The sequence below is a fragment of the Callorhinus ursinus genome, unplaced genomic scaffold (assembly GCF_003265705.2).
Source record: "Callorhinus ursinus isolate GAN/ISIS: 27379988/994484 unplaced genomic scaffold, GSC_fseal_2.0 scaffold16, whole genome shotgun sequence".
NCBI classification, from domain to species: domain Eukaryota; kingdom Metazoa; phylum Chordata; class Mammalia; order Carnivora; family Otariidae; genus Callorhinus; species Callorhinus ursinus.
In genome coordinates this window covers 38212452-38224735 of record NW_027397078.1, presented here as the reverse complement: position 1 = coordinate 38224735, position 12284 = coordinate 38212452, and positions in this window count along the sequence as shown.

Below are 12284 nucleotides of genomic sequence, written 5' to 3'. Positions count from 1 at the left end.
ATGGGTATTAAAGAGGGCACGTTCTGCGTGGAGCACTGGGTGTTATACACAAACAATGAATCATGGAAACCACATCAAAAACTAATGATGTATGGTGATTAACATAACATAATAAAAAAATAATAATATAAAGTTTTAAATTAGCCAACAGCAAAGAGTGTGAAACAGTCTTGGAATATTAGAAAGACCTTTTCCTATTCAAACTAACAGATGAGGAAATGTTGACACCTTGCCTACTTTACACAAAAGAACGGTTGTGATAAGAGTATGTTGTTAAGAAGATGAAAAGGACAGTAATAACAATGAGAGAAAGAACCCACACTGAGAGCATTTCCGACAACAAGGAGAAATCAACCCTATGTTAGTGTTTTTTTATAGATTAATCTCTTTGCTCCCTGGGGCAAGTCAACACAGCCAAAGCATACCACTGTCAATCTGCAATGAAAATACGTTGTCAGACACGAGAGCAAAACAGGAAATCCAAAATGGCATCATTAATATGCAACATAAACTGTCTAAAGAATGAAATAGTGAAGCAGAGAAGTTTGTTTTAATGAGGCTACTCTCCTTTGTCATGAGATTATTGCCTTTAGCTTTGATTCTAACGTGAGGATTCTGTCTCAGGTAAAAGGAGTTAAATTGCTGCACCTTTAAATACTGGAAATGGATTATGGACTAACAAGAAGTGAGGGTTTTACAAAAAAATCTCTCTGCTTCTCTGCGAGATGCCAGACAGTTTGTTAAGAGAGGAGTAGCTGAAGACAACAAGGTGATGCCTGCCCCTCTTGCTGTGTGAAATGAGGATAATGAGAACTTTGGGTTGTATGCTTGCTGTAGAATGAAGAATACTGCTTATTTATAGCTTAGTACCAATGACTAGGTAGGTGTGTTATTGTCCACAATTATCTGTAATTGTAGAATTTGGCAAAGAAATAGTTTTTCCACTAATGTATTTTTATATACCAAGAATCTGCTAGATCTCTTAACCAAAGATAATTCCTTCTACCATATATACCTGTAATGCATATGCGTGCGCGCGCGCGCACACACACACACACACACACACACACACACACAACTCATTCACTCACACACATACGTGGTAGAGCAGTGTTTCTCTACTGGGGAAACAACAACCCATTAAGATGAGAAAAGGTGTTATTTTCTCTCCTGGAAATGTGAGTGTTTTATGACATAGTAATTCAGTTATTTGTCAAAATGTCTATGGTGACAAAGAGTGGAGCAATAAGACCCTAATTTTAGCATCTTGAACCAAGGGTTTTAAAGTGAACCTTTACTTCTAAGAAATTAGTAACTCCCATAAATCACATTAAAAATAGCTGTTGGTCTCCGTAGAGACAGGAAGTAGATTAGAGGTTATTAGGGCTGGGGGACTGAGAAATTATTGCTTAATGGTACACAGTTTCTATGTGGGGTGACGCAAAAGTTTTAGAAACAGTGGTGACAGTTGAACAACAGGGCAAACTATAACTAATGCCATGAACTGTGCCCTTCAAAATTGTTAAAATGGTATACAGTTGACCTTGAAGGATGTAGGGGGTAGGGGCACCAACCCTGTGCACAGTCAAAAATCTGAGTACAACTTTGACTCCCCAAAAACTTAACTACCAATAGCCTACTGTTGACCAGAAGCCTTACTGATAACATAAAGTTGATTAACACGTACTTTGTATGTTATATGTATTATGTAATGTATTATATACTGTATAGTAAGCTAAAGAAAGTGTTATTAAGAAAACTGTAACGAAGAGAAAATACAGTTACAGAACTGTACCATATTTATTGAAAAAAATCTGCACGTAAATGGACTCATGCAGTTCAAACCCATGTTGTTCAAGAATCAACTGCAATTTATTTCATATATATTTTCCCCTTTAGGTGGATCACCCAGGGCAAGCAGTTCCTTAGAAATTGCATATGGAGAAAATGGAATTAATCACTCCAACATCCAGGAATGTTCTGAGAATTGGAGCTGATATGTTTAATTACTTGTCATGTGATGTCTAAAGATTCACTATTTTCCAGAGAAGATTTTGGGCTTTAGAAAGGATAGTGGCTCAGTAGGGCTAAGAAGGCCCTGTGAGTTGATTCTAATATCATTGTCCTAAGTGTCGACCATAATGGAGAACAGAGAGGCTTCAGAAAGAAGCCACAATGGCTGAGGTTCCTCTCTGATGAGCTCAGTTAAAGAGACTAGTCTAAAGCTAATTTTTGCACGTAGAGAGACAGAATACACATGAGAGATCTTCATTTCTCCCCTACCGTGTTTTATATATTAAGGAATAATTTTCATGCAGTAAAATGCAAATCTTCATTTTCTAAACTTAGAAAGTTTCTTCCTGCCCCTCCCAGTTACTGCCCGGCCCTGCCCTCCACCTCCAGGAGCTGACCCATTCTGACATCTATCTGCCTACTCCTGAGCTCCACGTAAATGGAATCATACACTATGTGATTTTTGTGCCTGGGTTCTTGAGCTCCACATAATGACTTAGAGATTCACCTATGTTGTTAAGCTTCTCTGTAGTTGGTTGGCTCTGTAGCTGGCTAAGTGGTATTCCACTGTATGAATATTCTAAAAGGTGTTTATAAATTCTCTTATTGATGGACATTTGGGTCTTTTCCAATTTGAGGCTCTTATCAATGACGCTATTACAAACATCTTTCACAAGTCTTTTTGTAGGTATGAGCACTCCTTTGTTTTGGCTACATACCCACAAGTGGAATTTCTGGGTCCCAAGGAATGTATTAATTTTATTAGAAACCGGGAGTTGTCCAAAGTGATTGTATCATTGTACATTCCCAGCAGCAATGGATGAGGGTAGACTTAAGCTCCCATATACTGAAGTAAACCTACTTTTTTAATATTACAATAATAAAGTATGGAAACATCATGGAACTGGCTCAAGAATTCCTTCTTTCCTTCCTTGAGAATATCCTGAGTTCTTGTAAAGAATCCCACACAGTTTTTCAGTGTCAAGGTTAAGTGGAGAGAGAAAAAGAATGGAACAAGACCCCTGATGTCATAGGCCTGCCATACCAGAGGGAGAAAAAGGTCAATAATAATACAATTTCAGATATTGCTAAGTGTTATAAAAATAAAGCAGGCTTTCACGACAAAAATAACTGCTAAGGGTGCAGAATACAGGCTAGTTAGAGTGTAACACAGTTGCTCTCTCTAGGACATACTCAACTGTTCTTTCCTCATGACTCCTGGGTTGTGCAGATTTCTCACTAGCAGCTAGGAGAAATAGTATCGAAGATTTCCAGCACTCTGAATCCGAAGACACCTGCAATTTTCTTACTCTTTCGGATGGGAAGCAAAGACTGCTGATGGGCTTAGTTGGGATTATACTGCCATCCCAGTGCGACAGGCTCCATTAATGCCACATCTGGGCCACATGCCTCTGGCAGTGAAACGGTTCAGATCCTGTGTATTACAATGCTTTCAATGTGACGCTGGGGAGAAATTCCAAAAAGAAGGTGGGATCCCGTTCTTAGAAGAAAGTGGGCTGGGCAGATAAAGTTAATACACCAACAGTAAAATTGGTACTTTGCAGGGGAAATAAAATTAAGAAGTGGTTAAAAAATGAAGATATACAGTCAAGTGTTTGCAACAAAAACAGATGAATACTGAGGGAGATCAATTTAGAATGAGTCAGATGGGGCTGGGTGGTAGTTCCCAGCCCAAAATGAGCATACGCAGCCAGAGAAGCAATTACTGGTGGCCCTGATATAACAGAGCCCAGAAAGCTCCATGTATCGCTCCCTGACCCCCAAGCCACTCTCCCCCATACATGCTCCATCCATCCACACTATAGTATGGAGGAGGAACTTTGTCTCCCTGCCCTCTATACCTACAACAGTACCAAGCATGCAGCTGGTGCCTAATAATACTTGTTGCACACAAAATAAACAAGGAAATTGGGTTTTACAAATTTTGTTAAAGCAATATATTAAGAATGTAAAGGTCTTGCAGCCATGTACCACTAATGAAGATTGTAGATGAAGGAAGTTTTCTTCACTCTTGCTCTGTCTACTTAAACTTCAGAAAGAAGTGTCCGTTTCTAAACTAAACTTACTCTTCATCCTTTCTCCCCTTTATGGTCAAGGAGAGTCTGTGATTCTTCTGTCTAGAATAATAGATTGCAAAATATTTTGCAAACTGATGGGAATTCACTTAGTTTAAAAATTCCTAGTCTGGACCGACATTCAATCATAACAAGAAATAAAACCTCGAGATGGGGCTAATGTAGCTATAAGATTTGTACAAATATGACTTTGGATACTTCTTTTCAACTTGTAAAGGGCATAAACTGCTGCTGCTGTTTGTGAATTTTTGAATATTTGTTTAGGATAGAGTTTGGAGCAACCTGCCAAAGAGATGGTTCTAATTCTCTATGCATTTGCTGAATATCCCAAGAAGCAATGTTTTATAGCTTCTTTGGAAAATGAACATAGAATTAGTACAATTAATCCCACTGACAGTGATTATAGCTAACTCTGTGCAAGCCATTACTGGTAACTTTACAGGTAATAATTCAATTAATTTGATCCATTATGTATAATGGTTTTACCCTGTGAGCCTGGAATAGAAAACGATCTTTTGATTTAAGATACAGCTCCATTATTCATGAAACAGTACTGGAAAGGGGTGATCAATTCACTTAATTGATTTGACATTCTGTTTTGAGTAGAAGTGTTGAATGTTCTTTGATGGGAGGATATGAGAATTAAGTGATTATTTTCAGGATAGATTTTGCCTCTAGTTTTTCTGATGCTTGTTCCAGTTTTTGTCATCATAATAGATTCAGGATCATTTATTTTTGATAAGAAAATGTCACACAGGAGTGATGACGTATAAGCAGTCGGCTTAGATGATTTTCTTTGTTGGTTTTTGCTTGCTTTGGAATCCTGGGCATTCCTTGCCTCATCTCCCTTGTGATAAAGAATGGCTTTATTGAAAAGCAATGCACCAGGTGCTTAATGAGAGGAAAGACACACGAGGGTTTGGGTTAGGCATCTTGAGAGGGATACAATTTTTAATACCTAAAGAGGGAAAGAACAGGGAAGATTTGGAGAATGGAACCGAGGGTCCCCCAGCTGGGTGTGGAGGGTGTGCATGCAAACTGTAAAAGAGTGTCCCCAATCTCCCCTGTATGTGTATGCCTCTCTGGGTGGGGCTCTGGTTTCTCTCTTCCTACATCACAACAATCTTCTTTTTTTGACATCCCCCTGAGAGGAAGGATGGTGTTATATTGATCTTATATCCTCAGCTCGTAGCCCAGCATACAGTGGGCCCACCATAGATATTTTTAGACCGAATGAATGAAAGTGAAAATCACCTGGGGGATGAATAATATAAGGCTCCTCTGAGGATTTGGGACTTGAGTCTGGATGCAGAGCCCTGCCTGCAAACCCTTCTGCTTTTCTACCTGCTTCTTTCTGCCACCTTCTACAAGGAACTTCATTCCCCTCAAGCCTACTAGCCACAGGACCTCCCCACTCACCCTGAGGTAACTTAACACTGCTTATGAAAACAATAGAAGCTATAGTTGGGATCAATTTATCTTCTCGCCTCAAAATCTACCTACAGCTGGACACTCTGCTTTCATTCTCTTCTTAAAAATATGCTTACTGCCATGAACTCTAGTCCTCAACAGCTGCCTCTTCAGCATCCTAGCTCTAATCGTTAGCCCCTCTCTATCTCTCCTGGATTACCCCCATCCCCTGTCCACCGGTGTCTTGTCATCAGTATTTAAATATGATGGTGTCTCCCTTGGCAGGAGTCTATCCAAAGCAGTGTCATAAGCCCGGCGTTGTGCAAGCAGCCCTGACAGGTGCCAGGATCACTCCAAACTGACTCCTGCTCTAAGGAGAGGGGGAAGATAACCACACGTGCCAGTCTGACTGAGGCCCCAGCAGTGGAACTGTGGCAGGCATCTGTTCTAACCGCAGGCCCTACCCATCAATGAAAGCTTCTCAATAGACAACACAGAGAAAGTGCCATGTAGTTTGGTGCTATTGCATCTCCAGAGAAGGCCTGGTCTGACTCAACTCAAGACTAAGGCAGCCCCGGACTGGCCCACTAACAACACAGGGACCAAACCTTGCCCACAACAAGCAAAGAGAGCCATTGCAGATGACTGGACGAAAGGCGAACACAGCTCAACCACAAGAGTAGGGAGCATGCAACACACATAAGAGATACCCCTGAAGCACCAGGGTCTGGTGAACAGGGGACACTGCACTGCAGGGCACTACAGGACCTCTTCTACATAAGGACACTGTTGTCAAGAGCAGAAGATGTAGCTAACTTTCCTGACACATAGAAACAGACAGAGAGTTAGACAAAATGAGGACACAGAGGCATAATGTCCCAAATGAAAGGACAGAACAAAATCACAGCCAGAGAGCTAAACAAAATGGAGTTGAGTAATATCCCTGATAGGGAATTTAAAGTAATAGTCATAAAGGTACTCACTGAACTTGAGAAAAGAGTGGAGGATCTTAGTGAAACCCTCAACAATGAGACAGAAAACACAAAAAAGAACCAGTCAGCAATGAAGAACTGAATAACTGAAATTAAAAATGCACTAGAGGGAGTAAATAGTAGACTAGAGGAAGCAGAAGAATGGCTCAGCAACTGGAGGACAGAGTACTGGAAAAGAACCACGCTGAACAGGAGAAAGAAAAAAAGAATAATAAAAAAGGAAAATAGATTAAGGGAACTCAACAGCACTATCAAGCGTAATAACAGTCACATTATAGGGATCCCAGAAGGAGAGAAGAGAGAAAAAGAAGAAAATGTATTTGAAGAAATAATAGCACAAAACTTCCTGAATCTGAAAAAGGAAACAGAAATCCAGATCCAAGACACGCAAAGAGTCCCCAACAGAATCAGCCCAAGGAGGCCTATATCAAGAAACAGAGTAATTAACATAGTAAAAACCAGTGACAAAGAGAATTTTTAAAGCAGCAAGAGAAAAGAAAACACTTATGTACAAGGGAAACCCCATAAGGTTATCAGCGGATGTTTTAGTAGAAACTTTACAGGCCAGAGTGGCATGATACATTCAAAGTGCTGAAAGAAAAAACTTGCAACCAAGAGTACTCTACCCAGCAAGGCTATCATTCAGAATAGAAGGAGAGATAAAAAGTTTTATAGACAAAGAAAAGTTAGAGGAATTCATCACACTAAACCAGCCTTATAAGAAATGCTAAAGGGGATTCTTTGAGTGGAAAAAAAGACCATAAGCAGGAGTAAGAAAAGTTGGAAGTACAAAAACACTGAAGTTAGGTATATCTATAAAAATCAGTTTGGAGATTCACAAAATGAAAGGATGCAGTGTATGACACCAGATACCTAAAACATGGGTGGGGGGAAGAGAAGTAAAAATTTAGTGTTTTTAGAATGGGTTCAAACTTCAGCAACCATCAGTTGGAAAGAAAGCCCAACGTAGCACACTTACTTTGTACAATACAGCCCTTAAAACAAAGACTGTAACAAGAGACAAAGAGGGATACCACGTGACCAAAAAGAGGACAATCCAACAAGAAGATTTAACAACTGTAAGTACGTATGCACCCAACAGTGGAGCACCCAAATACATAAAGCAGCTATTAGCTAACAAATATGAAGAAGTAGTAGATATTAATACAATAATAGTAGGGGACTTTAACACCCCACTTACATCAATGGATAGATCACCCAAACAGAAAATCAATAAGAAAACAGTGGTTTTGAATGACACATTAGAACAGATGGACCTAATAGATATGTTCAGAACATTCCATCCTAAAACAGCAGAATACGCATTTTTTTACAAGTGCACATGGAACAGTCTCCAGAATAGATCACATGTGAAGCTACAAAATAAGTCTAAATAAATTTAAAAAGATCGATGTCATATCATGCATCTTTTCTGACCACAACACTACAAAACTAGAAATCAAGCACAAGAAAACATCTGGAAAGAACATAAATACATGGAGGTTACATGCTACTAAACATGCTACTAAACAATGAACAGATCAACCAAGAAATCAAAGAGCAAATAAAAAAATACATAGAGACAAATGAAAATGAAAACAGGATGGTCCCAAATCTTTGGGATGCAGCAAAAGCTGTTCTAAGAGGGAAGTTTATAGCATTACAGGCCTACCTCGAGAAGCAAGAAAAGTTGCAAATAAACAACTTAACCTTACACCTAAAGGAGCTGGAAAAAACAAAACTCAAAAATAGTTGAAGGAAGGAAATAATAAAGACCAGAGCAGAAATAAATGAAAAAGAAACTAAAAAAAAAACAACAAAACACATCAATGAAACCAGGAGCTGATTCTGTGAAAAGATCCACAAAATTGACAAATCTTTACCCAGACTCAACAGAAGAGAGAGAGAGACAGAGGCACTTCGAATCAATAAAATCAGAAACGAAAGAGGAGAAATAATAACCAAACCTACAGAAATATAAAGGATTATAATAGAATATTATGAAAAATTATATGCCAACAAATTGAAAAACCTAGAAGAAATGGATAAATTCCTAGAAACGTATAACTTCCCAAAACTGAATCAGGAATAAATAGGAAATTTGAACAGACTGATTACCAAGAAGGAAATTCCAGCAGTAATCATTAAACTCCCAACAAACAAAAGTCCAGGACCAGGTGGCTTCACAGGTGAATTCTACCAAACATTTAAAAAAGAGTTAACATCTATTTTTCTCAAACTATTTCAAAAAATAGGAGAGAAAGGAAAGTTTCCAAATTCATTCTATGAAGCCATCATTATCCTGACACCAAAACCAGATAAAGACACTACAAGAAAAGAGAATTACAGGCCCATATCTCTGATGAACATAGATGCAAAAATCCTCAACAAAATGTTAGCAAATCAAATCCAACAATACCTTAACAAAACCATTCTCCACGATCAAGTAGGATTTATTCCTGGAATGCAAGGGTGGTTCAATATTCACAAATCAATCAACAGGATACATCACAACAACAAGAGAAAGTATAAAAACCATATGATCATTTTCATAAATGCAGAAAAAGCATCTGACAAAGTACAACATCCATTCGTGATAAAAACCCTCAACAAAGTATGTTTAGAGGGAACATATTTCAACATAATAAAGGCCAATTATGAAAAACCCACAGCTAACAACGCACTCAATGGTGAAAAACTAAAAGCTTTCCCCTAAGATCAGGAACAAGACAAAGATGCCCACTCTCGCCACTTTTATTCAGTGTAGTACTGGAAGTCCTAGCCACAGCAATCAGACAAGAGAAAGAAATAAAAGGCATCTAAATTGGTAAGGAAGAAATAAAACTTTCATTACTTACAGATGGCATGATATTATATATAGAAAGCCCTAAAGGCTCCACCAAAAAAAATACTAGAACTCATAAAGGAATTCAGTAAAGTTGCAGATACAAAATCAATATACAGAGATCTGTTGCATTTTCCCTTGTTTTTGTCTACCTCCATATAGTAATAATGAAGCAGCAGAAAGTGAAATTAAGAAAACAATCCCATTTACAATTGTGTCAAAAATAATAAAATGCCTAAGAATAAAGTTAACCAAGGAGGTGAAAGTGTACTCTGAAAACTAAAACACTGATGAAAGAAATTGAAGATGACACAAACAAATGGAAATATATTCCATGCTCATGGATTGGGAAAACTAATAGTGTTAAAATGTCCATATTATTCAAAGCAGTCTACACACTGAATGCAATCCCTATCAAAATACCAACAGCATTTTCCACAGAACTAGAAGAAACAATCCTAAAATTTGTATGGAACCACAAAAGACCCCAAATAGCCAAAGCAATCTTGAAAAAGAAAAACAAAACTGGAGATACCACAATTCTAGACTTCAAGTTATATCACAAAGTTGTAGTAATCAAAACAGTATGGTACTGGCACAAAATAGACATATAGATCAATGGAGTAGAATAGAGAGCCCAGAAATAAACCAAAGATTATATGGTCAATTAATCTATGACAAAAGAGGCAAGAATATGCAACGGGAAAAAGGCAGTCTCTTCAATAAATGGTGCTGGGAAAACTGGACAGCTACATGCAAAAAAATGAAACTGGACCATTTCCTTATACCAAAAATAAACTCAAAATGGATTAAAGATCTAAATGTGAGACCTGAAGCCATAAAAATCCTTGAAGACAACACAGGCAGTAATTTCTTTGACATTGGCTATAGCAAGATTTCTAGATCTGTCTCCTGAGGCAAGGGAAACAAAAGCAAGAATAAACTATTGGCACTACATCAAAATAAAAAGCTTCTGCACAGCAAAGGAAACAACAAAACTGAAAGACAACCTACTGCATGGGAGAAGATATTTGCAAATGACATATCTGATAAGGGGTTAGCATCCAAAGTATAAAGAACTTATACAAGTCAACACCAAAACAAAACAAAACAAAACAAAAAACACAAAAAAAACAAATAATCCAATATGAAAATGGACAGAAAACACTAACAGACATTTCTCCAAAGAAGACATACAGATAGCCAAGAGACACATGAAAAGATGTTCAACATCACTAATTAGCAGAGAAATGCAAGTCAAAACCACAACGCAATATCACTGCACACCTGCCAGAATGTTTAAAATCAAAAACACAAGAAACAAGTGTTGGCAAGAATGTGGGGAAAGAGGAACTCTCGCGCGCTGTTGGTGGGAATGCAAGCTGGTGTAGCCACTGTGGAAAACAGTATGGAGGTTCCTCGAATGATTAAAAATAGAATTACCATAGGATCCAGTCGTTCCACTACTGGGTATTTACCCAAAGAATACGAAAAACTAATTCAAAAAGCTATGTGCACCCCTATGTTTATAGCAGTACTATTTACAATAGCCAAAATATGGAAGCAATACAAGAGTCCTTTGATAGATGAACGGATAAAGAAGATGTGGTATATATACACAATGGAATATTACTCAGCCATAAAAAAAGAATGAACTCTTGCCATTTGCAACAACATAGGTGGATTGAGAGGGTATAATGCTAAGTGAAATAAGTTAGCCAGAGAAAGACAAATACCATATGATTTCACTCCTATGTGGAATTTAAAATACAACACAGGGGCACCTGGGTGGCTGAGTTGTTAAGCGTCTGCCTTCAGCACGGGTCATGGTCCCAGGGTCCTGGGATGGAGCCCCGCATCGGGCTCCCTGCTCCGTGGGAAGCCTGCTTCTCCCTCTCCCACTCCCCCCTGCTTGTGTTCCCTCTCTTGCCGTGTCTCTCTCTGTCAAATAAATAAATAAAATCCTTTACAAAGTAAAATTAAATTAAAAAATAAAAAACAAAACAAATGAACAAAGTAGAAAGGAGACAAAAAGCCAGACTCTTAACTACAGAGAACACACTGATGACTACCAGAGGGCAGGTGTGGGGGGAGAATGGGGGAAATGGGTGAAGGGGATTAACAGCACACTTACCATGATGAGCACTGAGTCATGTACAGAATTGTTAAATCACTATTTTGTATACCTGTAACTAATGTAACACTGTACATTCATTATATCGGAACTTTAAAAATAAATTAATTAAAAAATACATGATGGTGTCTGTCTTATATTAAACAAAAATTTCCACGGGACCTCCTTTTGCTCCATTAAAAACCACCTTTGCTACCCTACATTAAGTAGCTGTCTGTAGTCACTATTGTCAAGCTTGATTTCCCTTGTTTTTGTCTACCTCCCATAGGCAGAAATGCACTCCCACCACTAAATGGAAACTTGCTGCTATCACCAGTGAGTAAGGTGTCTTGCTGATTACACTCGATTTCCTAGGGGCATTTTGTATGACCCCTTCAACCTGGCCTCCAGGAAGCCTCCCTCTGTGATCTACTGCACGTGAAGCTGGTGTGGACCCTGGTAATCTCTGCATTTGAAGATCCCAGGGGATCCTTTTTCGTCAAGCTTTCAGAAGCACTGTCACGAGAGTACTTATATTCCTCAGAGACCTGTCTTCAGTTCATGATTGCAGCTTGGCAAGCTACAGCCCAAACGTCAAATCTGGCCCACCACTTGTTTTTGTAAATAAAGTTTTCTTGGAATACTACCACCACCCATTCGTGGACATACAGCCAATAACTGCTTTGAAGCCGTGGTGGCAGAGTTGAGTAGGTACAACAGAGACCATATGGCCCACAAGGTTTAAAATATTTACTATCCGGCCCCTTATAGAAAAAGCATGCCAAACCCCGGTTTCTAGTCTCTCCAGCTCCCCT